This window comes from Mauremys reevesii, linkage group 2 (genome assembly GCF_016161935.1).
Source record: "Mauremys reevesii isolate NIE-2019 linkage group 2, ASM1616193v1, whole genome shotgun sequence".
Taxonomy (NCBI): Eukaryota; Metazoa; Chordata; order Testudines; family Geoemydidae; genus Mauremys; species Mauremys reevesii.
In genome coordinates this window covers 119,411,676-119,438,328 of record NC_052624.1, presented here as the reverse complement: position 1 = coordinate 119,438,328, position 26,653 = coordinate 119,411,676, and positions in this window count along the sequence as shown.

Genomic DNA, 26,653 nt, shown 5'->3' with positions numbered 1-26,653 from the left:
CATAGGTGAGTGGCAACCACCAAGAGGCATTTTGTAAAGACCCTTGGGGTACAGGGGGTACAGAAAGACTAAAAGGCAAATGCTTATATTGAAAATGATCTCACTCTATGATAAAGCAGAGGTAATTGCAATGCAGTGGCCTTATGGATATATGAAAGTAATCATCCTTTAGATTGAAAGCTCTACCAGTCCTGTTGGATAAGAGAAGGGATTATAGAATCTACAGACAGTTTATGGAATCAGAACTTCCTTAGGATGGAATTTAATTTTCTGAAGTCCAATACTGGACAAAAAAAACCCTATCCTTTTTTGGAATAAGAAAGTATCTTGAATAGAACCCTTTCCCTTTGAATACATTGGGCAACTTTTCCATAGCACCTGTTTGTAACAGGCAGAAAACATCTTATTTTAATAGTCTCTCATGGGAGGGATATCTGAAAAGAGAAGGGAGAAGTGGGCTGGAAATGGATAGCACATACACTTTTTACTATCTCCAAGATCCATCTGTCAGATGCTATCTCTTCCAAGTTGCTGTAAAATTGGGACAGACAATCTCCATATGGGGTAAGGAACTCTGCCCAGAATTCAATCTTCAGATCTAGATGGAAACATTTTTGTTCATAAGTATCCTCTTCATTCTGCCCTCTAACCTAAGGTCTTCCCTTATGGTGTGGTTCCTGAACAGAGTCATATTGCAGATCTTATCTCAGATCTCACTCAGAAGGTAGAGATGACCAGGCTGTAACACCAAGAAAGTTGAGGGTTCTTTACTCATAGAACCCAAAGGAGTCTTAGGTAGAGGAGGACTTAGAGAAATGTGAATGTCAGTAACATGTCTTCTAGACTGTGATGAGGAGCCACCTTTATATAGAACCAGAATTGACTTTATTTCTAATATGTTATCTCTGAAAGAGTTGGAACAGTGCTCCGGGAAGAACATGGATCTGAATGATGTATTTCAGCCCCCACCCTCCCCATCCCCATATTCATCTTTCTCAGGTTGGATAGATCAGCACAGATGCTTGGAACTGATGGCTAAGAGTCCTTGTTCCTATGATGTGATCTGCTCCACTGTCTAATCTTTGGATCCAGTGAGCTTGGGTCTGAAGCAATAGGGTCTGATCTATCTAGGGGATGTTTTCTGGCTCTTGTCATAGATACTTTCCCTGTGGAAGCGCCTTACCTTGGTCAGGAGCACATGGAACCATAATACAACTCACTCATTTAAGATGCACCCAGTCAGCACATCCCATGAGAGGGAATATGCAGAGGTCACTTAAAGAAGAACAGCTCACTTTGACTCTTTCCTGTACATTATTACGATTGGTCACCTATGTCACTTGTTAATGGTTTGTCTCCTTGATTGGATGACTGAAACTTTTTAAACAGCGGAGTAATTAATAAAAGATGACTGCTGAATAATGGATACCAAATGCTATTGGTCACAGGCAAATTATCTTGTTTGAATGCAAATATGAATATTCTCACAAATCACAGGTATTCTCTTAATATTGTGCAAGTAAATGCTACTTGCACAAATCTTGGCATTCTCTGGATAGGCCACTCCCCTACCCAGATCAGCAGAGCATCTGATCCGCTCTGGTGGTGAATGAGGGGTGACACAGCATTTTCCCTAGGCTATCGTAGCTGCTGCTCCGCCGGGGTCTGTCTGCTGGCTCAGGCAGATATTTACACCTGATTTGTATTTTAAAGCTTTTCTTCGCAATCGTGTAACCTAGAAACATTTTTAATGAAACCTTAGATTCTGACATCATACCATTACTCAGGGGGCTGAAGTCCTTGGTATGTGCCTATGCTGTAAACCAGCTGTGCCCAGGAGTGTATCTGAAACCCAGTAAAGGGGAGCTAAGCCTAAGGAACCCAGCAGCACCACATGATCGTATTTTGTACTTCTGCATTATATACTCTGAATATTTTGTTGTATCAAGTAGGCAGAGGTTTGTTATAGCCAGAGATTGGCAAAGCATCAGTAATTTTTTTCCCAATTTGAGTCCTACTTAAAAGAAAATGTTTTACGTAGCTGGAAAAGCTAAAGTGGAATAAAGGAAATCCATGCAATTTTCCTCCTCAAATTCTATAGGAATAAAAAGTCTAAGTATATCCCATCCCACAATGAGAAACATGCTGATTTAGTTTCCCATAAGGTTTAATTAATGTTTATCATATACTGTAGGAGTATTCTCTTGTCCAAACAGGGAAGCCTTAGGATCAGATATTCAGGTGGTGAGTAAAGCGGTGTAACTCCAGTTACTTTCATGGGAGCTGCATTAATTTAAACCACCTTAGAAACTGGACAGAAAGAATAGCAAATCTATGATATAAGCTAATTCTTTTACACAGTTGTATGTAACATTTCACTTTCTATGATTGTATGACATTACATAGATACTGTACACACTCACACAGAACAGTGTGGAAAAATAGTTGATGTGATACCATGTGTCTTTATTTCTGTCTAAAAGTATTGCTGGGTACAAATGATTTTGAAATATATTTTTCAGTAAGCACATGGGTACCTGTGTAACTCGCAAGAACATTTGTTGTTTCTACTAATAAAGAAAAAGGATCAAGCCACATCTGTACTACTGTATTTCTGAACAAGGTGTGCTTATTCTACCAAGGAGATACCAATAATTCAAGGTAATCAGCAGAGTACATTATAGAGGAAATTCTGAACCAACAAGCTGTACAAACAAAATAGCAATCAGAAGATTTAATGCATTTCTGATGTACATTTAAGGCACTGACACTGGGCCACAGATGTACATGTGTTGTGTTTTATCTTGTTGAGATATGGCCTGAGAGAACCTATTATAGCATATCATCACCCACAACTACTGGGCCTGTGAAAGGAAAAATTCCATCACACATTACTCCTGCAGATATATTAGAGAAACAAATTGTACTTGGAATTGAAAAGTCACAGGCTTATTCAGTCTTAATAAATTCCTGCCAAAAGGCTAAGTGTAAAACCAGAAATACTTCCCAGATGTTGTTACCGTATTATCATCTTTGACATCTCAAGGGCTGCTCAGGGGATCATCTAGATATCATTTCAGAGTTCTCACAATAAATCTGTTTTTTTAACCTGTACTTGATTTTATGTAGCCATTTTGAGTTTACTGTATTTGAGATTTAACATCGTCTTTACCAAAAGACAAGAGCTCTTTTATAACAAGAGCTCTGTCACTTCAGTGATCTGATGTTACCATGCACACTTTTCAGAGTCATAGCTTCACTTTTAAATGCTACTTTATTTTTCCATAGAGGTGGCCCTGAAAACTAGTACCTTGCAATGCATCTGAAGAATCTTAATAGATCTGATTGTGTCCCAGTGCTACATTTTTATTATTCTAGACTGCACATTATATTCTGAAGCATTGTCTATTCTGGTATCAGTTTTTATGAATTCATTTTAGCTTCTGTCTCCCTATTTTACCTTTTAACAGTTGTATGTATTATCCCAGTACATAGCAATATTGTAAAGCTCTTAAATAAATTAATAATTTCTCTAATTCTCTATTATTTATTATTTAAATTCCATAACTCCATTATTAAATCTGTGAATGCTATGTAGTACAATGGTATGAAAGGACACTATGTAAAATATAGCTTATGATGTAGCACAGAAGTGCACATTTTAGAGTTTTACTCCAGGTTAAAGATTATCTGCTTGACAGCAACAAACCCAAGAATATCTCACCCTAATTTATAAGTAGTAGCATAACTAACTGAACCCATCATAAGACCTTAAATCAAAGTTTCCAGGTTTGCAAATTAATACTTCCCCTTTTCCCTCTCTCTTCTGCTCTTCCACAGCAAACTAGCAGCTCTCCTCCTCAGTGCTGCCTTCGCTGGGGAAGAAATGGGTTGCCCTAATCCATAGGAAAATAGGAAATATTAGATCAGAACACTGATCCGTCCAGTCATGTATCCTGACACTGACTATAGCCAGTACCACACGTTGCAAAGGAAAGCGCAAGGAACACTATTAGAGACAATTATGGAATAAGACCTCATAAGGAAAGTTTCTTTCTAGACCCATCAATTAATATTTGGATTACATTCTGAAGCATGAGGGTGTATCTCTTGTAAATAGCATTTTTATCCCATCCAATGCAATTGTAGATCAATATATATGTTTAATTTTTATTTTAATCCTCCTAAGATCTTGACCTCAGTAATATCTTATGGTAATGAATTATGTGTTGTGTAAAAGAGTATTTCTATTTATTAGTTTTTAATTTGTTCTACTTCATTTTCATCAAATGCTCCCTTATTTCTGTACTATGAGAAAGGGTAAACAGAAATGTCCAATCTACCTTCTCTACACCATTCATTATTATATGCCTCTTATGTGCATCCTCCCCAAAGTAAACGCTTCCAGACTTTTTGGTCTCTCTCCACACAGAATGTTGCCCAGGCCTGTACACACACAATCCCACTCCCTGCCACAGACCTTCTTCCTAACACCCACTCATACCAACCCCCCTCTTCTTCCTGGTGTTTTCTCTTTGAGAGGGAGGACTGTGAGCTATCACCATCCAACATCCTGGGTGATAGGGATTATAGAATCATAAAATCCCAGGGTTGGAAGGGACCTCAGGAGGTCATCTAGTCCAACCCCCTGCTCAAAGCAGGACCAAACCCAACTAAATCATCCCAGCCAGGGCTTTGTCAAGCCTGACCTTAAAAACCTCTAAGGAAGGAGATTCCACCACCTCCCTAGGTAACCCATTCCAGTTCTTCACCACCCTACTAGTGAAAAAGGTTTTCCTAATGTCCAACCTAAACCTCCCCCTCTGCAACTTCAGACCATTACTCCTTGTTCTGTCATCTTCTACCACTGAGAACAGTCTAGATCCATCCTCTTTGGAACCCCCTTTCAGGTAGTTGAAAGCAGCTATCAAATCCCCCCTCATTCTTCTCTTCTGCAGGCTAAACAATCCCAGTTCCCTCAGCCTCTCCTCATAAGTCATGTGCTCCAGCCCCCTAATCATCCGAAGAAGTGGGTATTCACCCACAAAAGCTCATGCTGCAAAACATCTGTTAGTCTGCCACAGGATTCTTTGCTACTTCTACAGAACCAGACTAACACGGCTACCCCTCTGACACTAATCATTTTTGTTGCCCTCCGCTGGACTCTCTCCAATGTATCCACATCCTTCTGGTAGTGTGGGGCCCAAAACTGGACACAGTACTCCAAATGAGGCCTCACCAGTGCTGAATAGAGGGGAATGATCACATCCCTCGATCTGCTGGAAATGCCCCTACTTATACAACCCAAAATGCCATTAGCCTTCTTGGCAACAAGGGCACACTGTTGACTCATATTCAGCTTTTCGTCCACCGTAACCCCTAGGTCCTTTTCTGCAGAACTGCTGCCCAGCCATTTGGTCCCTAGTCTGTAGCAGTGCATGGGATTCTTCCATCCTAAGTGCAGGACTCTGCACTTGTCCTTGTTGAACCTCATCAGATTTCTTTTGGCCCAATCCTCTAATTTGTCTAGGTCCCTCTGTATCCTATCCCTACCCTCCAGCGTATCAACCACTCCTCCCAGTTTAATGTCATCTGCAAACTTGCTAAGGGTGCAGTCCACACCATCCTCCAGATCGTTAATGAAGATATTGAACAAAACCGGCCCCAGTACTGACCCTTGGGGCACTCCACTTGATACCGGCTGCCAACTAGACATGGAACCATTGATCACTACCCGTTGAGCCCGACCATCTAGCCAGTTTTCTATCCACCTTACCGTCCATTCATCCAGCCCATACTTCTTTAACTTGCTGGCAAGAATACTGTGGGAGACTGTATCAAAAGCTTTGCTATAGTCCAGAAATAGCACATCCACTGCTTTCCCCTCATCCACAGAACCGGTTATCTCATCATAGAAGGCAGTTAGGTTAGTCAGGCATGACTTGCCTTTGGTGAATCCATGCTGACTGTTCCTGATCACTTTCCCCTCCTTTAAGTGGTTCAGGATTGATTCCTTGAGGACCTGTTCCATGATTTTTCCAGGGACTGAGGTGAGACTGACTGGCCTGTAGTTCCCTGGATCTTCCTTCTTCCCTTTTTTAAAGATGGGCACTACATTAGCTTTTTTCCAGTCATCTGGGACCTCCCCCGATCGCCATGATTTTTCAAAGATAATGGCCAATGGCTCTGCAATCTCATCGGCCAACTCCTTTAGCACCCTCGGATGCAGCGCATCCGGCCCCATGGACTTGTGCTCGTCCAGCTTTTCTAAATAGTCCAGAACTACTTCTTTTTCCACAGAGAGCTGGTCACCTCCTCCCCATACCGTGCTGCAGAGTGCAGCTGTCTGGGAGCTGACCTTGTCTGTGAAGACAGAGGCAAAAAAAGCATTGAGTACACTAGCTTTCTCCACATCCTCTGTCACTAGGTTCCCTCCCTCATTCAGCAAGGGGCCCACACTTTCCTTGACTTTCTCCTTGTTGCTAACATACCTGAAGAAACCCTTCTTGTTACTCCTAACATCTCCGGCTAGCTGCAACTCCAAGCGTGAATTGGCCTTCCTAATTTCACTCCTGCATGCCTGAGCAATACTTTTATACTCCCCCCTGGTTATTTGTCCAATCTTCCACTTCTTGTAAGCTGTTTTTTTGTGTTTAAGACGAGCAAGGATTTCACTTTTAAGCCAAGCTGGTCACCTGCCATATTTACTTTTCTTCCTACACATCGGGATGGTTTGTTCCTGCAACCTCAATAAGGATTCTTTAAAATACAGCCAGCTTTCCTCGACTCCTTTCCCCATCATGTTATTCTCCCAGGGGACCTTGCCCATCAGTTCCCTGAGGGAGTCGAAGTCTGCTTTTCTGAGGTCCAGGGTCTCTGTTTTACTGCTCTCCTTTCTTCCTTGTATCAGGATCCTGAACTCGACCATCTCATGGTCACTACCTCCCAGGTTCCCATCCACTATTGCTTCCTCTACTATTTCTTCCCTGTTTGTGAGCAGCAGGTAAAGAAGAGCTTTTCCCCTAGTTGGTTCCTCCAGCACTTGCACCAGGAAATTGTCCCCTACTCTTTCCAGAAACTTCCTGGATTGTCTGTGCACTGCTGTATTGCTCTCCCAGCAGATATCAGGGTGATTAAAGTCACCCATGAGAACCAGGGCCTGTGATCTAGCAACTTCTGTTAGTTGCTGGAAGAAAGCCTCGTCCACCTCATTCCCCTGGTCTGGTGGTCTGTAGCAGACTCCCACCACGACATCACCCTTGTTGTTCAGACTTCTAAATTTAATCCAGAGACTCTCAGTTTTTTCTGCAGTTTCATACCGGAGCTCTGAGCAGTCATACTGCTCTCTTACATACAACGCAACTCCCCCACCTTTTCTGCCCTGCCTATCCTTCCTGAACAGTTTATATCCATCCATGACAGTACTCCAATCATGTGAGTTATCCCACCAAGTCTCTGTTATTCCAATTACACCATAATTCCCTGACTGTGCCAGGACTTCTAGTTCTCCCTGCTTGTTCCCCAGGCTTCTTGCATTTGTGTATAGGCATGTAAGATAACTCCCTGATCGTCCTGCTGTCCCAGTATGGGGCAGGAGCCCTCCCCTCTTGCACTCACCTACTTGTGCTTTCTCCCGATATCCCACTTCCCCACTTACCTCGGGGCTTTGGTCTCCTTCCCCCAGTGAACCTAGTTTAAAGCCCTCCTCACTAGGTTAGCCAGCCTGCTTGCAAAGATGCTCTTCCCTCTCTTCATGAGGTGGAGCCCGTCTCTGCCTAGCAATCCTTCTTCTTGGAAGACCATCCCATTGTCAAAGAATCCAAACCCTTCTCTCCGACACCATCTGCATAGCCATTCGTTGATTTCCACGATTTGACGGTCTCTACCCTGGCCTTTTCCTGCCACGGGGAGGATAGACGATAACACCACTTGCGCCTCAAACTCCTTTATCCTTCTTCCCAGAGCCACGTAGTCTGCAGTGATACGCTTGAGGTCATTCTTGGCAGTATCATTGGTGCCCACGTGGAGAAGCAGGAATGGGTAGCGATCTGAGGGCTTGATGAGTCTCGGCAGTCTCTCCGTCACATCATGAATCCTAGCCCCTGGCAAGCAGCACACCTCTCGGTTTTCTGGGTAAGGGCGGCAGATAGATGACTCAGTCCCCCTGAGGAGAGAGTCCCCGACCACCACCATCCTCCTCCTCCTCCTCTTGGGAGTGGTGGTCATGGAACCCCCATCCCTAGGACGGCGCATCTCATGCCTTCCAATCAGTGGAGTCTCTTTCTGCTCTGTTCCCTCAGATGCATCATCCACTCCACCCTCTGCACTAGTACCTAGGGAGAGAACATGAAAACGGTTGCTCACCTGCATCTGTGTTACTGGTACAATGATGTTTCTGGTACTCTTTCCTCTTCTGGAAGTCACATGCCACCAATTATCCTCGCTGGCCTTCTGTCCCCGCTGCGTAGCCTGCTCTGAATCTTCAGAACATTGTGCCCACTGAAGCTGATCCTGACATCTATCCAGGAAATCCTCATTTTCTTTTATGGAACGCAGGGTTGATATTCGTTTCTCCAGACCTTGAATCTTCTCTTCCAATATGGAGATCAGCTTGCACTTTGTACAGACAAAGTCGCTTCTTTCCTGTGGAAGGAAGATGAACATGGCGCATCCTGTGCAGGTCACAACAGTGGATCGCTCCGCATCCATGGTCTCTTCCTTCTAAGAGCTTCCTTACTTGTGGCAGAAGCTACTCAGAGGAACCTGCGAGAGGGTGGCCTCGGTAGACTCTCTCCAGGCGAACTCCCAGGCAAACTCCTTCTGTTTGCCTCTCTGCTGTTCGCTGCCCAGCTGGAACAAAGCACTCCCAGTTCACACTGTTCAAACAAGCAATCAAACACTCAAGCACACGGTCAAACTGCCAAACTGTCCCCTCAACAGACACTCAGATACTCACCAGCGCAGTCCCCCTAATGCAGCACTTAGCATGCCTCTGCTCAGACAGATCCCAGGCAAACTCCTTCTGTTTGCCTCTCTGCTGTTCGCTGCTCATTGCTTGGGGGAGGGATAGCTCAGTGATTTGAGCATTGGCTTGTTAAATCCAGGGCTGTGAGTTCAGTCCTTGAGGAGGCCATTTAGGGAGCTGCAGCAAAAAATTGGTCCTGCCAGTGAAGGCAGGGGGCTGGAGTCAATGACCTTTCAAGGTCCTTTCCAGTTCTAGGAGATTGGGATGCCTACTCCAGACTCTTTCAGGGACTTATTGCTTCCTTTCTTCCCTCAAGGAAGATATTTTTCCTAACAAAGTAAAGTCAATACAACTTCCACTGACATTTCTGAGCACATGGATAGTGTTACAAGAGAGCTCCAAATCTGTATGTTCAATACCTATTTTGCTTCAATCTTCTCACAAAAAAATAACAACTAGCAAAGTTATCATAGACAATAAAGGGGAAGAGATGAGGATTGGGATATCTAACAACACATCAGATCTTCTGACTAATTTGAGTGAATTCAACTCAGCAGGGCCTGATGCTATTCCTCTAGGGTACTGGAGGAATTAGCTGAAGAAATCTCAGAGCCACTGCCAGTAGTATTTGCAAACTTATGGATGACAGGTTCCGGAAGACTGGAGAAGGGCTAACATAGTGCCCATCTTTAAAAAAAGGAAAAAAAGAGGAGCCATAGAATTTTAGACAAGTCAGCCTCACTGCGCTACCCGGGAAGCTACTAAAGCAATGTATAAAACATTCAATTTGTGAATATCTGGAGGATGAAGGGATAATCACTAGCAGCCAGCATGGATTTACCAAGAATAAATCATTCCAAACCAGCTTGATTTCCTTCTTTGACTGGGTAACTGGTTTTTGTCGATAAGGGAAATGCAATGGACATAATATACCTGGACTTCATCAAGGCTTTAAACACAGACCTACATGATATTCTGATAAGTAAGCTGGAGAAACACGTGCCTGGCAGAACTACCATGATGTGGATACATGATTGGTTAAACAACCACAAACAAAGAATAACTATCAATGAAATGATGTCAGATTGGAGGAGGGGTCTCAAATGGGGTTTCACTGTTCTGGGTCAGGTGTTGTTTAACATCTTTATTAATGACCTGGATATAGGAATACAGAGCATAACTGATCAAAGTTGCAGATGATACAAAGCTAGGGGGGTTGCTAACACTTGGAAGGATAGAACTAAAATTCAGAGGGCTCTTGATAAATTGGAGAACTGGACTATTGGTAACAAAATGAAATTCAACAAAGACAATTGTAAGGTGCTACTCTTAGGGAAGAAAAACCATATGCACAAATACAGAATGGGGAAAACTGGCTTGGCAGGAGTACTGCTGTGGGAGTTGTGGTGGATTACAACCTCCACATGAGTCAGCAATTTGATTCTGTTGCAAAAAAAGCAAATACAATTTTAGGTTGCACTACTAGAGGTATAACATGAAAGTCATGGAAGGCGATAGTACCACTCTACTCAGTGCTGGTTAGGCCTCATCTGGAGTACTATGTCCAGTTTTGGTCACCAATGTATAGAAAGGATGTAGAGAAACTGGAAAGGATCCAGAGGCAAGCAAGAAAGACGATCAAAGGGGTGGAATGCAAGCTATATGAGCAAGCTATATGAAACACAAGGAACCGAGTATGTTCAGTTTGGAACAGAGATTAAGTGGGGGATATGATAGCGGTCTTCAAATACTGGTAACGCTGCCATAAAAAAGATAGAGAAAAGTTGTTCTCTCTTGCTACAGAGTGCAGAACAAGAGGCAATGGGTTCAAACTACAGCATAGAAGATTTAGATTAAATCTCAGGAAAAACTTCCTAACTGTAAGAACAGTAGGACAGTGGAACAGACTGCCTAGGGAGGTTGTGGAAGCTCCTTCACTGGAAGTTTTCAAAACTTCCATTTATCTTGGATGGTTTAGGCACAAGAAATCCTGCATTTTAGCCTGGGGTTAGACTAGATAACCCTTGTGGTTCCTTCTAGCCCTTTGGTTCTTTGTAGTTAGTTAATAGATGAGGTGTCAGTAGATTGCAATCAAGAATATGTAGCCTAGCTCCAGCGTTTTGCAGGACTAAATGAAATTCATTGTTGCTGAGCACTGCGCACAGCTCCCTCTGTGCAGCTCTTTACTTCAATTCTTAACAAGTAGACTCAGCCAAACAGGAATCTAGAAATAATCAAGAAAGAACATGTCATTTCAACCTGTGATGAAAGTCAACCAAGACAGCTTGAAATCTAAAATTGCACTACCAGTAGCTTCATTGACACTTTTGCTGATATCCAAATAATGAAAAAAATACAGGGAAGAAGGCTGTATTCAGTAGTTGTACAGTAGTAGCTGATAGTTTTCAGCTGTTAACATAACTTGACTTTGGAAAATGAATGAAAAGCAAATTGATCATTAAATGGCCTGCTAAAATGTATGAACAAGACATCCAGATATCAGGAACTTTATACATCCCGAATGTACAAGTCTTCTAGGCAAGATGCTTACAATGTACTCCTGCAAACCCAACTAAATTGTTCAGACTGCACACTTTACTGTAGGTCAGGGCTGTTAATCACCAGAAGGCCCCAGGGCAGCCACATACAGCCTTATTTATGGGCAAATCAAGAAACTGAAATACTGAACCGTGCCTGATTAGCTGCACTAATATGCTACTTGTGGCTAATTTCTGAGCTGCTTAATTCGCAGGTGTTTGCCCCAGCCAATAAATCCTACCCTCTACCTCCTCTTTGCACTCATGGACCTGCCATGCATATGTGGAGCCTGTTTAAATGACAGGCAGGAAATAATTGATGGTGCATTAAATCACTCCAGTGTTTAGTGAACTGGCTCCTCTTTGAAACAAGCACTGCTACGTTCCCACTCTCAGGCTCATTTCAGATGTTATTGTAACCTAAGTCTTTTGTGCCACTTCTTGCAACCTTTCAAAGGTACAAGGTGTACATTTCCTCATTTTTATTTGTTTTAGTTGTAGAGTACACCCTTTGCATAAGACATAGCTATTAAATTTTCCACAACAGCTAGTTGTCAATTCAATGAAGCACAACAAAAATCTACTGACTTAGAAGCTGAATGGGAACATACCAAGAATTTTAACAGCTGCAACCCTCCCCATTTTCCTTTGAGTTTTATTAAATTAAGCTCTTAATTAAATGTATCAAAACAGAGCAAACAGATTTGCCACTTTTAATTTTAAAACTACGGTGGCTTTTTTATTTGTTTTGATTTGGAAGCGGTTTTTTTGGTTGATTGGTTTGTTTAATTAATGATTTTATACGGTACATTCTTGTTTTCAAGGATCTCAAAAGTTGATATTTGAGCTATGTGAAAATCAGGCTCTTCACTTTCCTGGGGTTCCTTTGAATATTTTCTTTCATTTCAGTCCCCATGAATTGGCAAGTTCTGACATTTACTTTGATTTTAAGGATCAAACAAGTCAAAAATCTTCAAGTGGTACTCAGTGAAACCATCACCTCTCACCTGGCTTTGTGTGACATCCACACAAGTCCATATATTTTCCATTATTTTGGTACTAACCCTCAACTGGCCCCAGAATTGCATGGGAGGGTTTCAAACATTTCTAAAATTGACAGTGAACATGGTTTGGGGTTTACGCTTGTAATGAAGCCTGAAATCAGGCAAGTTTCACATAGTTTCACATGCTGTGAGCATTTGGCATTTCTCTTGTTAATCTACAGCAGCTTTATACAGTATATACACCTATAGAGACAGATGTTTATAGGGGCCTCTACTCTTCTTCCTTTTATTGTGTCAGTGGGCAGCAATCGATCCGGCAACCGCGGAGTGCTCTCCTGTCGACTCCAGTACTCCACCAGAACAAGAAGAGCAAGCAGAGTCGACGGGAGAACACCAGCTGTCGACTTACCACAGGGAAGACACCGCGGTAAGTAGATCTAAGTACGTCGACTTCAGCTACGCTATTCACATAGCTGAAGTTGCGTATCTTAGATCGACCCCACACGGTAGTGTAGACAAGCCCTGAAACACGCACAGTACCTCAGTACTGGGCTTGTACAGACTTGTGCAGCCCTTTTACTGGGTTCAGTCATGGCCCTATCCCCTGCCTGTTTCCCTCTATTCTCTTTAAAGTGTCTAGTACCATTTTCCACATTAGATTCCTCTGTTCCTTGTGCATTGGAGGATTAAGTAAAGTGACTATGCCTGCCTCATGTGAAGTACTCCTTGCACTCTCTTGCAGCTTTTTTGCACATCTATGCTGGGCTAGATAAAATGTAGCCATTAACAGTAAAGGGGTTTATATGCTGAGACCGTTTGGAAATCAAAGATGATTTGGCTGTGTGTTTATTAAGTAGTATGTCTCACAAACAGCACATTATAGCCATGCCCTGCGACCTGCACAATAGTTTCCTGGGTGCAGTTCAAAGTGCTGATTTTAACATATAATCAGTGGTTGAGGACTCAGTTACCCAAGACCATTTTTCTTTGTGGTCAATACTGCTGCAGCTGAGATCAGCAAAGGCACTTGGGTTCAATCCCCATTGGTTTAAAAGCGAGAGTTCTGCTGGTAGTGTTAGCCATTCAGGACCCTCAACTCACCTTTGGAATTCGATTTCATTCAGCTCCACCCACAGTATGCCCAAATCCAGATGTGTTAACTCCTGGATATGCTGTAAAGCCCATGTCTTTACCCACACACTTGGGGACAGGTTGGTTGATGAGCTCAGCCACAGGAGACTCTTAATCATAGATTTTGAGCCCAGAAAGACATCCTGCACAACACAGGCCATTGAATTTTACTCAGGAATTCCTGAAATGGAGGGAATTATTCTTCCACATTGTGCAAGTGAGCACTGTTGAGTTCTGTAACTTGAGGTTAAACTAGGGCCTCTCTCTTCCTCTCTCTTGGCAGATCTGTTTGTACTTTTTGTAATAATAATTCAATTATTAAGATAAAATCTTTGTCGAGGGTATGGTCTTTCTAATTTATCTTAGGCACCTGGAGTGTGAAAGAGTTACTGTTAAAATCTAAATAAATAAATCAAATGATTCAGTTAACAAGTTCTGACCTGGTAGAATGGCTACATTAATTGGACCCCTTACATCGCTTTAGATTCCCTGGCTCTTAGTTTTCCTCACACATCTATAGAATGGATATAAGTAAATCTAAGGGATTCAAACTCAGTTTGAGAGAACATAAATTCACATTAATACCATTGGGAAATTGTTACTTTGTTCCTAATATCTGGCTCTCGTGGCTCATTATTACATAAAAATCTATCAATTAATTAATGTTGTTGGATGAAATATTTGGAGTAAACATAAAAATTTTCCCAAAAATGTGGTTGTGGAAAAAAATGTCATGACTTGTTTATCAAAATTTGTACTGAAAATCATTATCAACATAATTATTCTACCTTTTCATTTACCGAAGACCCGATTTTGATATACAAAACACATCAATAACTGTTTCCATCGTGGTTTTGATGACATTTTCAATACAATTTAAATACATTTTGTGAATTTTTTAAACATTAAAAACAGGTCCCCTTCAACCCCTGTATAATATAAACAACTTTATATTTTCACATTTTTGGCAAAAATTGTTTATAAAATATTAACCTGCTCTATTAATTAATAAAATAATAATGCAGTTGTACTGCACTTTTCTTCCATAGATCTCAGAAGATTTACAAAGGTGATCGAGTATAATTTCTTCCTTTTTATGTTAGAATTTTAAGGGCAGGAATTGTCTCTCGTGTTTGCACAGGTATTTAGCACAATGGGGTCATCCTGATCGGGAACTCTAGATGCTATTGTAACAATTAAAATGAACAATCACAATAATATTTTTACAAATGGCATAAGTGAGGTGCAGAGAAGTTAAGTGCATTACTCAAGGTCACATAGGGAGTCATCAACTGAACAAGGAAAAGAACTCAGGTGTCCTGACCTCCAGTGGCATGCTCTATATGCTGTGACATTCATTGTGAGGTGGAAGTCTCTTTAAATCTGTAATTCACCATGAAAATACTGGTTCAAACATGCACTTTCTTCTAGCACAGGTGTTCTCAAACTGGGATGGTGGGCCCCACTGGGGGACATGGAATGTATTGGAGGTGAGGGGGAATTACTGCACACATTTTACCCACAGCAATGAATAACTAGCAAAGCTAATTCCTCCAGGCATATCCAGATGACGTTGTGCATTTTGAGAGATTTCTGTTAAGCTTGCATTGTATTATACAAAGTTATTGCCACTAATCTGTTTACTACAATGCTATGTGCACATTTAATTGTAAACATCAACCACAATCACAGTTTTGCTTTTGCTCTTATTATAATGGATCATTAACTCTGTTTAAATCGATACCTTACTGTTATTAATACTTAGAGAGAATTGCATGTTGATTTTTTTTATCTGTATACGTACATGTGTGGTGTCGGGGGGGTTAAACTGCTACAGCCACAAATAAGGGGACATGATCAAATAAGTTTGAGAACCACTGTTTTAGGAAAATATGTTCATTTCATCTTCAATTTCCAAAAGCACTATAAGAGGTGATGTTTACTTGTAGAAATATATATAGACCAATTACCAAGGTTTCAGCCCTGTACTAGAAACACAGCACTACTTTCTTCTTAATTTGAAAAGCAAAAAATAGCATTTGCAAACATGTGTACTTCAAAGTCTACCTTTTTTTCCCCTCACAACAGGGACCTTGTCTCAAGTTGTGCCTAACTTGTGCTCATGGGAGTGGCTCCATTGAACAGAATGACACTGCTTGCATGAACAAGGGAAATAACTATTGTCCCCTTCTGTATTATACAAATAAATCATCAATGGTACATATTGTTTGGGTTGGAGAGGGAGGAAAGGGAGATAAGGAGAGGTGAGAGCAGTATCAAATGTCAAATTCTTCTTACATAATTTGGTCAAAGAGTTTTTAGGGGTATTAAATATATAGGATGACATTCAAGCCCAATTAAAGTAAATGGAAAAAATCCAATTGACTTCAGTGAGGCCAGGATCTCATCCATGGTACTTTTTTTAAACTATAACCAACATTTTCAAAAGTGACTTTAGATTTTGAATGTTTTAATTGTGAGGAACCACGATAGAAACACCTCAAAGGTGTTTTTCACAGGGAGCATTCTCAGCACTTTTTGAAAATCAGGCCCCTATAAAATTGGGCACCCAAAACTATTTCAATAGCACCATTTTTTTTTCATGGTATTGTGGCGTTTCCATAGAGAGTGTAAAAATTTACGCATTATGATTATGTTGTATCTCCTGTTCTTTACACAAACATAATATGAATCTATCTGGGGATTGGTCCTGCTTTGAGCAGGGGGTTGGACTAGATGACCTCCTGAAGTCCCTTCCAACCCTGAGGGTATGTCCAGACTACCCGCCCGATCTGCGGGTAGCGATCGATCTATATATCAATATATCGTGTCTTGTCTAGATGTGATATATTAATCCCCAAACGTGCCTGTCGACTCCAGAACTCCACCAGAACTAGCAGTGGTAGCAGAGTCAATGGGAGAGCCGTGGCCAGGGCAGGCTATAGGCCGATTCACCCGATTCCCTGGAATGGGGCCTGCACCTAAGAGGCCCCACGTCTTAGGCGCCTTTTTAATTTTTTTTACTTACCCTGTCTGCGGTCCATTCTGGGGTCTTCCATGGCCCTGCTCCCCTGGCCAGAGCGCTGGCCAGAGCTAGCAGCCCCACGCCTTGGCTGGAGCTCCTGCCAAAGTGCAGCAAACCACGCCGCCCCGCGACCCCGGCCGGAGCTCCGGCATGAGCGTGGCAAGTCCCGCGGCCCTGCTCTCCCAGCCTGAGCTCTGGCCAAAGCGTTGCAAGCCCCACGGTTCCACGACTCTGGCCAGAGCTCCGGCCCAAGTGCGGCAAGCCCCACGACCCTGGCTGGAGCTCTGGGCCCTTTAAATAGCCCCCAGAGCCCTGGGAGGGAGCTCTGGGGGCAATTTAAAGGGCTGGGTCTCCAGATGCCTCTGCTGCACCCCTTGCCCCTCTGCCCACATCCAGCCCCTGCCACACCCCCTGCAGCCCTGCCCGAAGCCAGCCAGCCCCACACACACCCCTGCCTGCACCAGCCCCGCACCCCCTGCCTGTCTCCAGCCAAACCCTGCCGCACCCCCCTGCCTGAAGCCAGCCAGTCCCGCACTCCTCTGTCTCCAGCCCTGCCAATGCCTGCTGCACCCCCCTGCAGCCCTGCCTGAAGCCAGCCCGTCCCACACCCCCTTGTCTCCAGCCAGCCCCGCACCCTTTGCCCTGCCTGCAGCCAGACCCTACCTCCAGTCAGCCCCTGCCCTGCCTCCAACCAGCCCCATGTCCATTGGTGCTCTGCAGTTACCAGGGCAGTAACCCTGCACACCTGCTTCAATGAGGGGGGCAGGGAGCAGCTCGGACCCACACATGTGCACACCCCCAGGCAGTGACGGGGACCCACACATGTGAAACGGAGGTCATTAATAACCAATCAACAGCATCTATGATGCAATGTACATAATATATAATTTTATTATTTATATAGTTATGGACAGTAAATAATACATGTAAGAAATCAAAGGCTTTTTTTACACTTTTTTTTTTTAGTCATCCCTGCCAGGCCCCCGCCGAAAATGTTTGAATTGGGCCCCACACTTCCTAAAGCCGGCCCTGGCCGTGGCTGTCAATCCTGTGCTGTGAGGATGGGAGGTAAGTCAAAATAAGATATGTTGACTTCAGCTATGCTATTCCCCTAGCTGAAGTTGCATATCTTACATTGACCCCACCCCCCAGTGTAGACCAGGCCAAAGAAACATACTGAAACTTTGAAGAGTCTTTTTACACAAATGTTAGACCTTAAGATAATACAACATTTTCAACAATTGTTTGTTTATTTGTCTCTTGGATATTTTTCCTCCAGTATGTCTGTTTAGTAGAGAGCTAAGATGTGCATCATTCATAATATAATATGGAGGTAAACTTATCTCATAGAACTAGAAGGGACCCTAAAATGTTGTTAAATCCAGCTCCCTGCCTTCACTAGCAAGACCAAGTGCTGATTTTGCCCCAGATCTCTAAGTGGCCCCTTCAAGGATTGAACTCACAATGCTGGGGTTAGCAAGCCAATGTGCACACCACTGAGCTACCCCACCCACCTTATGTTCACATTCAGACCTACAGTATTAATTGCCAAAATCTTCAGCAGGGATCCTCAACGATGATTTTCAGAAATAAGCTGCCAATTTGTTTAGTCACACTCCCACTATATTGTAACAGAAATGGAAAAAGATTGACAAACATGACAAAAATGGATTCCCCAGCTCAAAAATGAACAAAATTGCACCTGGAAGTTCCCAAAGTGTAGTCTTGAAGTCTATGTTCTTCTGGAATAAAATCTCACAAAGTATCTTTACATAAATTTGGAATATCTTTAGCCTGTTTTTGAGACATTCTTCTTTTTTAAGCATATAGAGCCTGACTCAAAGCCTATGAAAGTCAGTTGAGAGATTCCTATTAACTTCAGTGAGCTTTAGATCAGGCCCAGACCAAGCAATTCTAAATGATTCATAACACCTAAGGAAATTCCTGTTTAGTGGAAGCCCAGATTCCAGGCTGAAAGAATCATACCTCTGCCAAATATTCCTTAAAAGAAAAATGGAATGTTCTCAGAAAACACATTTTCAAAAGGCAGGAAATTCCAAAGGCAAGTTCTACTTTACAAGAGGATTCACATATTCAAAAACTATTGAAATACACACTTAAGAATACCACTTAAGATAACCCAGAAACCCTTAACTATGTCCATGTGACACCAACATAGGAATACCCAGAATGTGGAAGCAGCCTTGTCCATCCAAGATAGAAGTCCATTAATTACTCCTGGGGGAATTCTGCGATACTGAGCAATGCAGAATTTTGCAGAAATGGGCTGCAGTGATGCTGGATGCCACTAGGGGGTGCTGGATCTGGCAAAGCCCAGCTCACACATAGAAGACACAGTCAGGGGGAGGAGCAGGAAGCTAGAGGGTTCCCGCCAGCTTCAGTTCCCCGCATGCCCTGAAGGAAGGAGACAGTGGAGCACAGGAAACTCCACACAAGTCTGGGATCCAGCATCAGGCTGTTTCTTCCTTTGGATCCCTGGGCTCTGAGGACTAGTGGGGCCCACATCTGGGCTCTGGGAGGAGAGGGTGCGGTATCTGGACAAGGAGGGGTGGAGCGCTGTGGCTGGGCTCTGGGAGGAGAGGGATTGTGGGTGTCTGGCCCCCCAGCTGGGCTCTGGGGGCTGCGGGGTGAGGACAGAGAAACAGAAATTGGGTTGTCATAGGGGTTACTTTAAGTCTCTACTCCTGGGGGAATTTTTTTGTGTGTGTCTGTATTGTTACCGACATATTTACTGACAGGTATTTTGAAATAAATTACCAAAATAATTGAAACTGGCATGATTATGTAGTGTTATTTTGACAAATAAAATTTGTAGAATTTTAAAATATTGTACACAGAATTTTTAATTTTTTTGCACAGAATTCCCCCAGGAGTCATTAATATTAAGGATAATGTCTTTATGACCATGAATGAGATGAGCCCATGTGACAGATTGATAAGGTAGTCCCAGATTTTCTGGCTATTTTCAGAGTAATGTCATGGCGGGCCTAGTTAAGTTTCTTTGTGTTATCCTTTGTGTTCATTTCCATACTTCTGAAGATTTTGAGTTTTTTTGAAAAGTGAAAACTTAATTTGGAATTTCCAGGCCTTCTAACATTTCAGTTTTTGTGAAAAATTACAATATATACTTATGGGATTTGCAACTAAAGTAAGTGGTAGATTTTTTTTTCAAATTTACCTCCATGCTAACACAGGGTTGGTTTTTGTTTTTTGATCTGTGAAATTTTTTCTCAGTAAGAATTTTTTTTTGTTGTTTTTTTTTGGGGTGGGGGTTGTATTTTTCATCACATTCAGTATCAATACGCAAGGAATAAAAATCATGCCAATTCAAAAAAAGAAAAAAATGTATGATGCTTTTAGAGATGTTATGTAATTGTTATATTGCTCAAAATTACACATTAGGAATACTATAGGAATGTCAAGAAGTGTAGTTCTGCTGTTTGAAAATTAAAAGTGCACCAGCTGTCAGAAGCCACTTTCAGGTTGCAACAGTAAAGGATTATATCACAAAGGTCACTCAGAGAAAAAAGAGTGTCACAAAGTTAAGCACATTTAGAGAAGATCAGATAATAAGGAATATCTTTTTCAAAGCTAAAATGATAGATTGCAAGAATGCTAAAATAAAGTACATGGTAGATATAAAGGGAAATCAAGACAAGAGGAGAAAATAAAATAGAAGGGTAATACTATATCAGTGAAGCTGTAGAAATCATAAAAGAAATGCTTGGAAACAAGAGTGAAACTTATTTAATAAAGTAAAATTTATTCAGAGCATTCAGATGGCAAGATTCAGAAAAATAACCAGCAGAGTGGTATCCTAGCTGATTGAAAGATGCTAGAAGAATACATTTAAAAAAATTGTCATGTGTTTTCATACACCACCATATGAATAATTTAACAATAATGCCAAGATTTATTAAAAGAGTACTGCCAATGAAATGTTAATGCAAGAGACAAGAAATTCTATATTTTTAGGTGATAGTACATGTCTGATTTATAAAATTTAATAGCATTTTACATTTACCCCTAAAAAACTGGGACAGGATCATTCTGGAGTCCCAAAATCTTAAAAAAAGAGATGAGGAGCTTGATATATAGAAACTCAAAGCTAGTTTCATACAGCACAATCTTTGCTAAGCAGAATCTGTATTTTGCTCTCACAGCACTATTTAAATAAAATTATATGCCTAATTATTTTCCATTTAATATTCTGTTTCCTTTGATGATATCATCATAAAGTATTTTCTTGCACTGAACAAGTGATTTTAATGATGTCATTAAAAGATTGCAGAACACAATTATTGTGTAATATTATTCATGTAGCCCTTGGAAAAAATAAGATAGGACTTGTGCAAACAGACTGATTCAATTGCCAGGCCAAAACATGTAATAGAGACAGTACTTGTTGCTCATCTCTGTGGCATTTGAAAAAGTTGCTTGCCAAATACTTCTGTCCTGCTTCCAAGAAGCTGCAGAGGTCAGTGAAAGTTTCATGAAATGGCTCAAGTCCTGTCTTTCTTATCATACTCAAATGGTCATTAAGGGCAACTGTTCCTTGACCTTCAAAGCCCACACTTGCAGGATCCCACAAGGCTCAAATATGTCACCTACAGTATTCAACTTCTGTACAAAGCTACTGGGACAGCTGTTGAGAAAATACAGGCTGAAGGACAGCAGAACATGGATGATGCCCAGTTCTTTATCTCCTATGCACCCATCATTTCCCAGCATTCTCCAGCGCAATGTGTCAGATCAGCACCTGAACAGTGACTGTCTGTTAGTTTTATAGTTATAACAATAAAAATTAAATGATACAGTTCCTCCATCTTCCCCCAAAAGGAATATTGTTTGAAATAGGAATTCTAATCTGAGTTCTGTCCATCTTACTGCAAAGTGTGAATCCAAACATTTTACCTCTGCCTGAAACTGACTTTTTCAGACATTTGTAACTGTAACCTTTCTATCTATATCAATCTCTTTTCTCTTCTCTAAGCACACAGTGAGCCAATATTGAAAAAAAAGCTATTCTTTTAAAACTGCAAGCAACTATAGGCCCAAATGAAATAATTTAGTACCAAAAGATATAAACAAGATAAAAGATTTGTAAGTACATTGTTTGCCATAAGACTTTAAGGGCCTGATTCTCATTTATACTAATGCTGCTTTACACTGCTCCATCATTTATGCCCACTTTACGCCTTTGTAAATAGACCTTGATGTTAACAAAAATCAGGCTCTATTTCTTTGCAACTCTTTAGCTGATTCATACCTTTGCTATTTCCTCTAACATTTAAGTACTATCTACTGGTTTGCTAACAAACATTGTTATGTGTGTGCATGCCAAAGTGTATCCATAAGTCTACACACTGTAGCACATTCATCAATATAAGTGAAAGAGTGATGGAAGAAACTGTTACTAAACCTATAGGAGATGTCCTGCCTGTTTAATTTGTATGCACATCGTCTTTACATTATTGTGTCCTGGCCCTGGCCTGCTGCACTCATAGCTGAGGAAGCAAAGCTCTTTCTTTCTCTCTCTCGGTCTCTTTCTCTGTCTGTTCTTGGGAGTCACAGATTTTGCATGGTCTAATGAGATGCATGTTATAAAGTGAGAATGGGAAGCACTATGCTTTCATTGAACTAATCTCTATCCTGGTCCAACGGTTTTATTTGCAGCTGAAACTCCTGGCAGTGTGGAAATAAATGCTTCATAAAGAATCACTTGATTTAGTTAATAATATCTAAATCAAGTCATTCTTCATTTTCCATAAAACTAGAATAGGCTAGAAGTAATTCAGTTATTTTTACAAGTCCTAATGAATAAAGCAAATGTGTAATTTCCAATAAATTATTCAGTTACATATGGAATGAAAAAGTGTGTGCCCAAAACAAGTAAAAAATATGTCACTTTTATTTTTATAGTATGTCCTCTAGAGGAGATATTAAAGCACTGCTTACTTGATCCCATGCTACTCTATACAGAAAATTGTAGATTAATTTTCCCTCAGAGAATCCATATAGTATTTCAATCCTGTAAGATAAAATTGCCTTGGAGACAATCATTCAGGTGCCTTGTATAAATTCTTCAATAATAAGAAATAGGTGTATATGCACTACACACATCACCTGCATGAGAAAGGGAAAGATATTCTTGCCCTGTTTTATGAAAAAATTGTTTTTTCCTGCTGTGGGGTCTCTTTTCCCTATTTTAATTAAAGCAGGCAGAATCCTTAAGAGAACTATTATTTTATCATCTCAAACAAAATTCTTCTCTTCAGATGGATGTGATGAAACCTCCTGTCTCTGGACTGAGTATTGAAGAGAGATCCCATGAAAGGCAAAAAGTGAGTAAGTAATCATCAGTGGTGCCTCACACACATTACCCCCCACCCTCACCCCCAAACCACACCCATGTCCCAAAGCTCAAGAGAATCCTTAGATCTTCATAAAAAGTCTGAATTGAAATGACAATGGAAGAGAGTTTGGATTTTCAAATAGAAAGGGGGACAACTTGGAGAGGTGTAATATTTATAAAAATGTGAGTTGCAGAAAGCCTGTATCGCTCTTGGCATACCTACATGCAAGCACCTTCTATGAGTAATGCATCCACTGATTGTGCCAGTGCAGTAGGGGAAAAGAGGAAGATGCCGAGACAGAAAATAAATATCTCACTAAATATAAGTGAAGCAAATGCCACATTAGCTTTGCTATGAACCTCCATGAACTATATGGCCCTTCCTGATTTGATTTATCACCAAGTAAGGTTTAGATTGCATCGAGAAATATCAGCATAGGATCATTTACTGGCTAACAGTAATCAGATCAGTTTAGGGGCCAAATTCTCAGATATGCTGTTTGCATGTGCTAAGGCTTAAAAAAAACTTAGAAGAGTAAGCCTTTTATTACCGACCTTTGCAGGTCACACGTCTTGGACACAGTACCAATTTGGCAATGCTGGCAGGACATAAAACAGAGATTGTTATATCAACAAAAGTTACCAGATATGTGACATCAGAGCTGTGTAAGCTGACTCCCCAAAATAATGTACCAGCTCTTATACTTTTGAGGGCACAGTACTTTATTCCTGCTAAGTACTGGAGTAAACCACTGAGCAGCATTTCACACGGCCACTTTGTTATAGAGCCTGCCTCTGGCAGAGATGGGAGGCATGAGGCTAGCACCTCCACTGGAGGGAAATGTATATTGATCAAATATCCAACCTGTTGGAGTTGTGCCTCTCTTTTTGTGGCTTTCAGCCAATCACAGGACAAGCTCAAGACTACTGATCTGTCAGGCACAACTCCAGCAGATTCTGTTCACTCACAGATTTTTTATGTGGACACAATCTTTGACAACTTCCTTGCAGAGGTTCTGTTGGTTTCAGTGACAGTCTATGAATTTCTGCTGCATTGAAATTGGAATTTGGTTCTACTTTTAACCTTTTCAGCTACATTTTATAACCACAGGTCCATTTTTTTTAAAATAAAATAATTAAAAAAAAGAATGCTAAGTAAAACAATAAATAAACTCTGCCTTTTAATGTGAATCACCAAGCTGTCTATCACCCTTCAAGTCATCTGTAGATCAATGCGCAAAAGCCACATAAAGAACCGCTTTTATATCAAGAGACAGGCCCAATTTCTGTGATAATGTACCCCCCACAATCTCATCAAGGTAAATAATGTACAGGGTAAATGGTGTATAGCTATTTAAAAATATATACAATATTTACATTTTAAGCTGACTTATTTTTCTTTTAATATACAATGGAAAACATCATCTCCTAAACGAGGTAACACACAGTTGCCACCATTTCAGAGTCAGCACTTAGACACTGAGGTAGTTGAGTATTATGGTATTATAGCTGAGTATCCAATTGAAGTATCTCACATTCTGTCATATGCTGACTGAAAATGTTGACTTTTTAAATAGTGACCAGTGTAGGACAACTACTGAAAGAAACAAAACCATACACACACTTGAACTGTATGTGGTTATAGTCTTGGAAAAGCAACTTATATATGTCACTTCCAGACTTGAATTTTACTGTACCTGACTCTAATGTCTAATTAACAGGAACACTAATGTGCCAGAGTAGATTAGTACCAACACATTTCTGTCCATATTTGCAAGCTATATTTTTGAATTGTTCACTTGACACAGAAACTGTGATAGAACTAACTTAAGAGAAATTTGGCAGTAATAAAATTATTTCAGATCATGTATTAAAATGCTGGGAATGTCTTCCATGATCTATTTTTTCTAAGATTCCAGTGAAAACATAGTAAGAACTGTAGAATTAGAAAAAGCATTAAGGGGAGATCTTGAAAAGCATGTCAGGGATTTAGGAGCATAAATCCCATTCACTTTGGACTTGTACTCACCCCTTTTTTTTTAAATCTTTAACTAGAGTATCAGCATTGTCCAATGTCTTTTCAGCTTTGTTTACATGGAAAGAATTATTTCTAGAATGGATTGATTTTTCTTCTTGCCAAAAAAATTCAACATTTTTCCAGTTCTTAACAACCATTTTAAAATTTCAGACGCTGAAAACAAAACACAAACATTGATTTTCAATTGCAAAAAATAAAATAATTTTTTTTGTTTTTATCAAAACCACAGCACATGCTGACAAACATGGATTTTTTTCACAAAAAATCTATTTTTAAAAGACATTTTTCAAAAATGTTTAAAACCAAAATTAACGTCTTTCAACTAGCTTTAACCATTCTTCCCAGTGAGGGAAAGAGCAATTTGTGATTTCATATAAAGAAGCAATATTGCTGAAAGATATATTGATCTTCAGATTATATGACATCTTATCTGTCTGTGTAATTAACTAGCTTGGGCAGATGGGAGGAAGGTCAAGGCACCTATATGTATCTTTAGGCATCCAAATACCTTTAAAAATGTACCTCAGTTCCCCATTTGCAAACCAGGATTAATAATACTCTTTTACTACACTAGGGTGTGTGGGGGGGGGCGAAGGGGGTGTTATGAGGATAAATAATTGAGAAGCATTCAGATATGATTGTGATGGTGATGCAATATAAGAGATTGCTTTTCATTTTTCTCAGGATAATACCAAGGTTAGGAGGATAGTTACCATTTTTATAAGTAAATATTATATGAAAAGCTCACATTTTCTGTGTACAAGTGTGTTTTATTTTATTATAAATATTTGTTCCAGTTTACTACTTATCCTTTTACAATCTTCTCTGCAACGTAAACTACTTCTTCCTCTTCTTTTTCCTAAATGTTGCCTGTGCAGAAATCCTAATATAAACTAGGTGACTATCTTTGAATTTAAGGGCTACAGCATTATTTCACTAAGCTGCCAATGCATTTAAACCATATAAATTCTTTTTGGGTAAAATCCTGGCTCCACTGAAGTCAATGGCATTGACTCCCATTGACTTCAATGGGGCCAGGATTTCCCCCTTTCTAATTAACTGAAGACTGTTCAGACTAGGGTAACTAACCTTATTAAAACTAACTGAACACTGTTTGTCTAAAGCCATACTCTAATTGGCTGATTGGGTCTTTTAACGATGTGACAGTCAAGCACCAACTCTCAATTGTTCATGACTAGTGGTTTATCACCATAACGTAAAACTGATATGTCTGTTATATGAATTTCCGTGTCAGTGGCTATATACAAAGCTGAAGATGAGAGACAGTGAAAAACCTTTTTCTCTATCATTTAAAAGTAAATCTAACAAGATTTAGGTGCAAAAATATCTATCTAGCCACATCTCTTTTCCTCCTTCAGCTAAACTGCTGAATTTTACAAGCAGCTTGGTTTCCTTAACTTTGCTCTTAAAGCTGAATTTGAATCTGATTGAGGGTTACCAATTCAGTTTCTTAAGTAAAGGCAAAAGTTTAAAATAGCCCAGTGATCTCTGACACCGTTCCTGGATGTTGTGGAAAAACTTGAGAGGAAACACAATTTTCATCTTCCAGCCTTAGT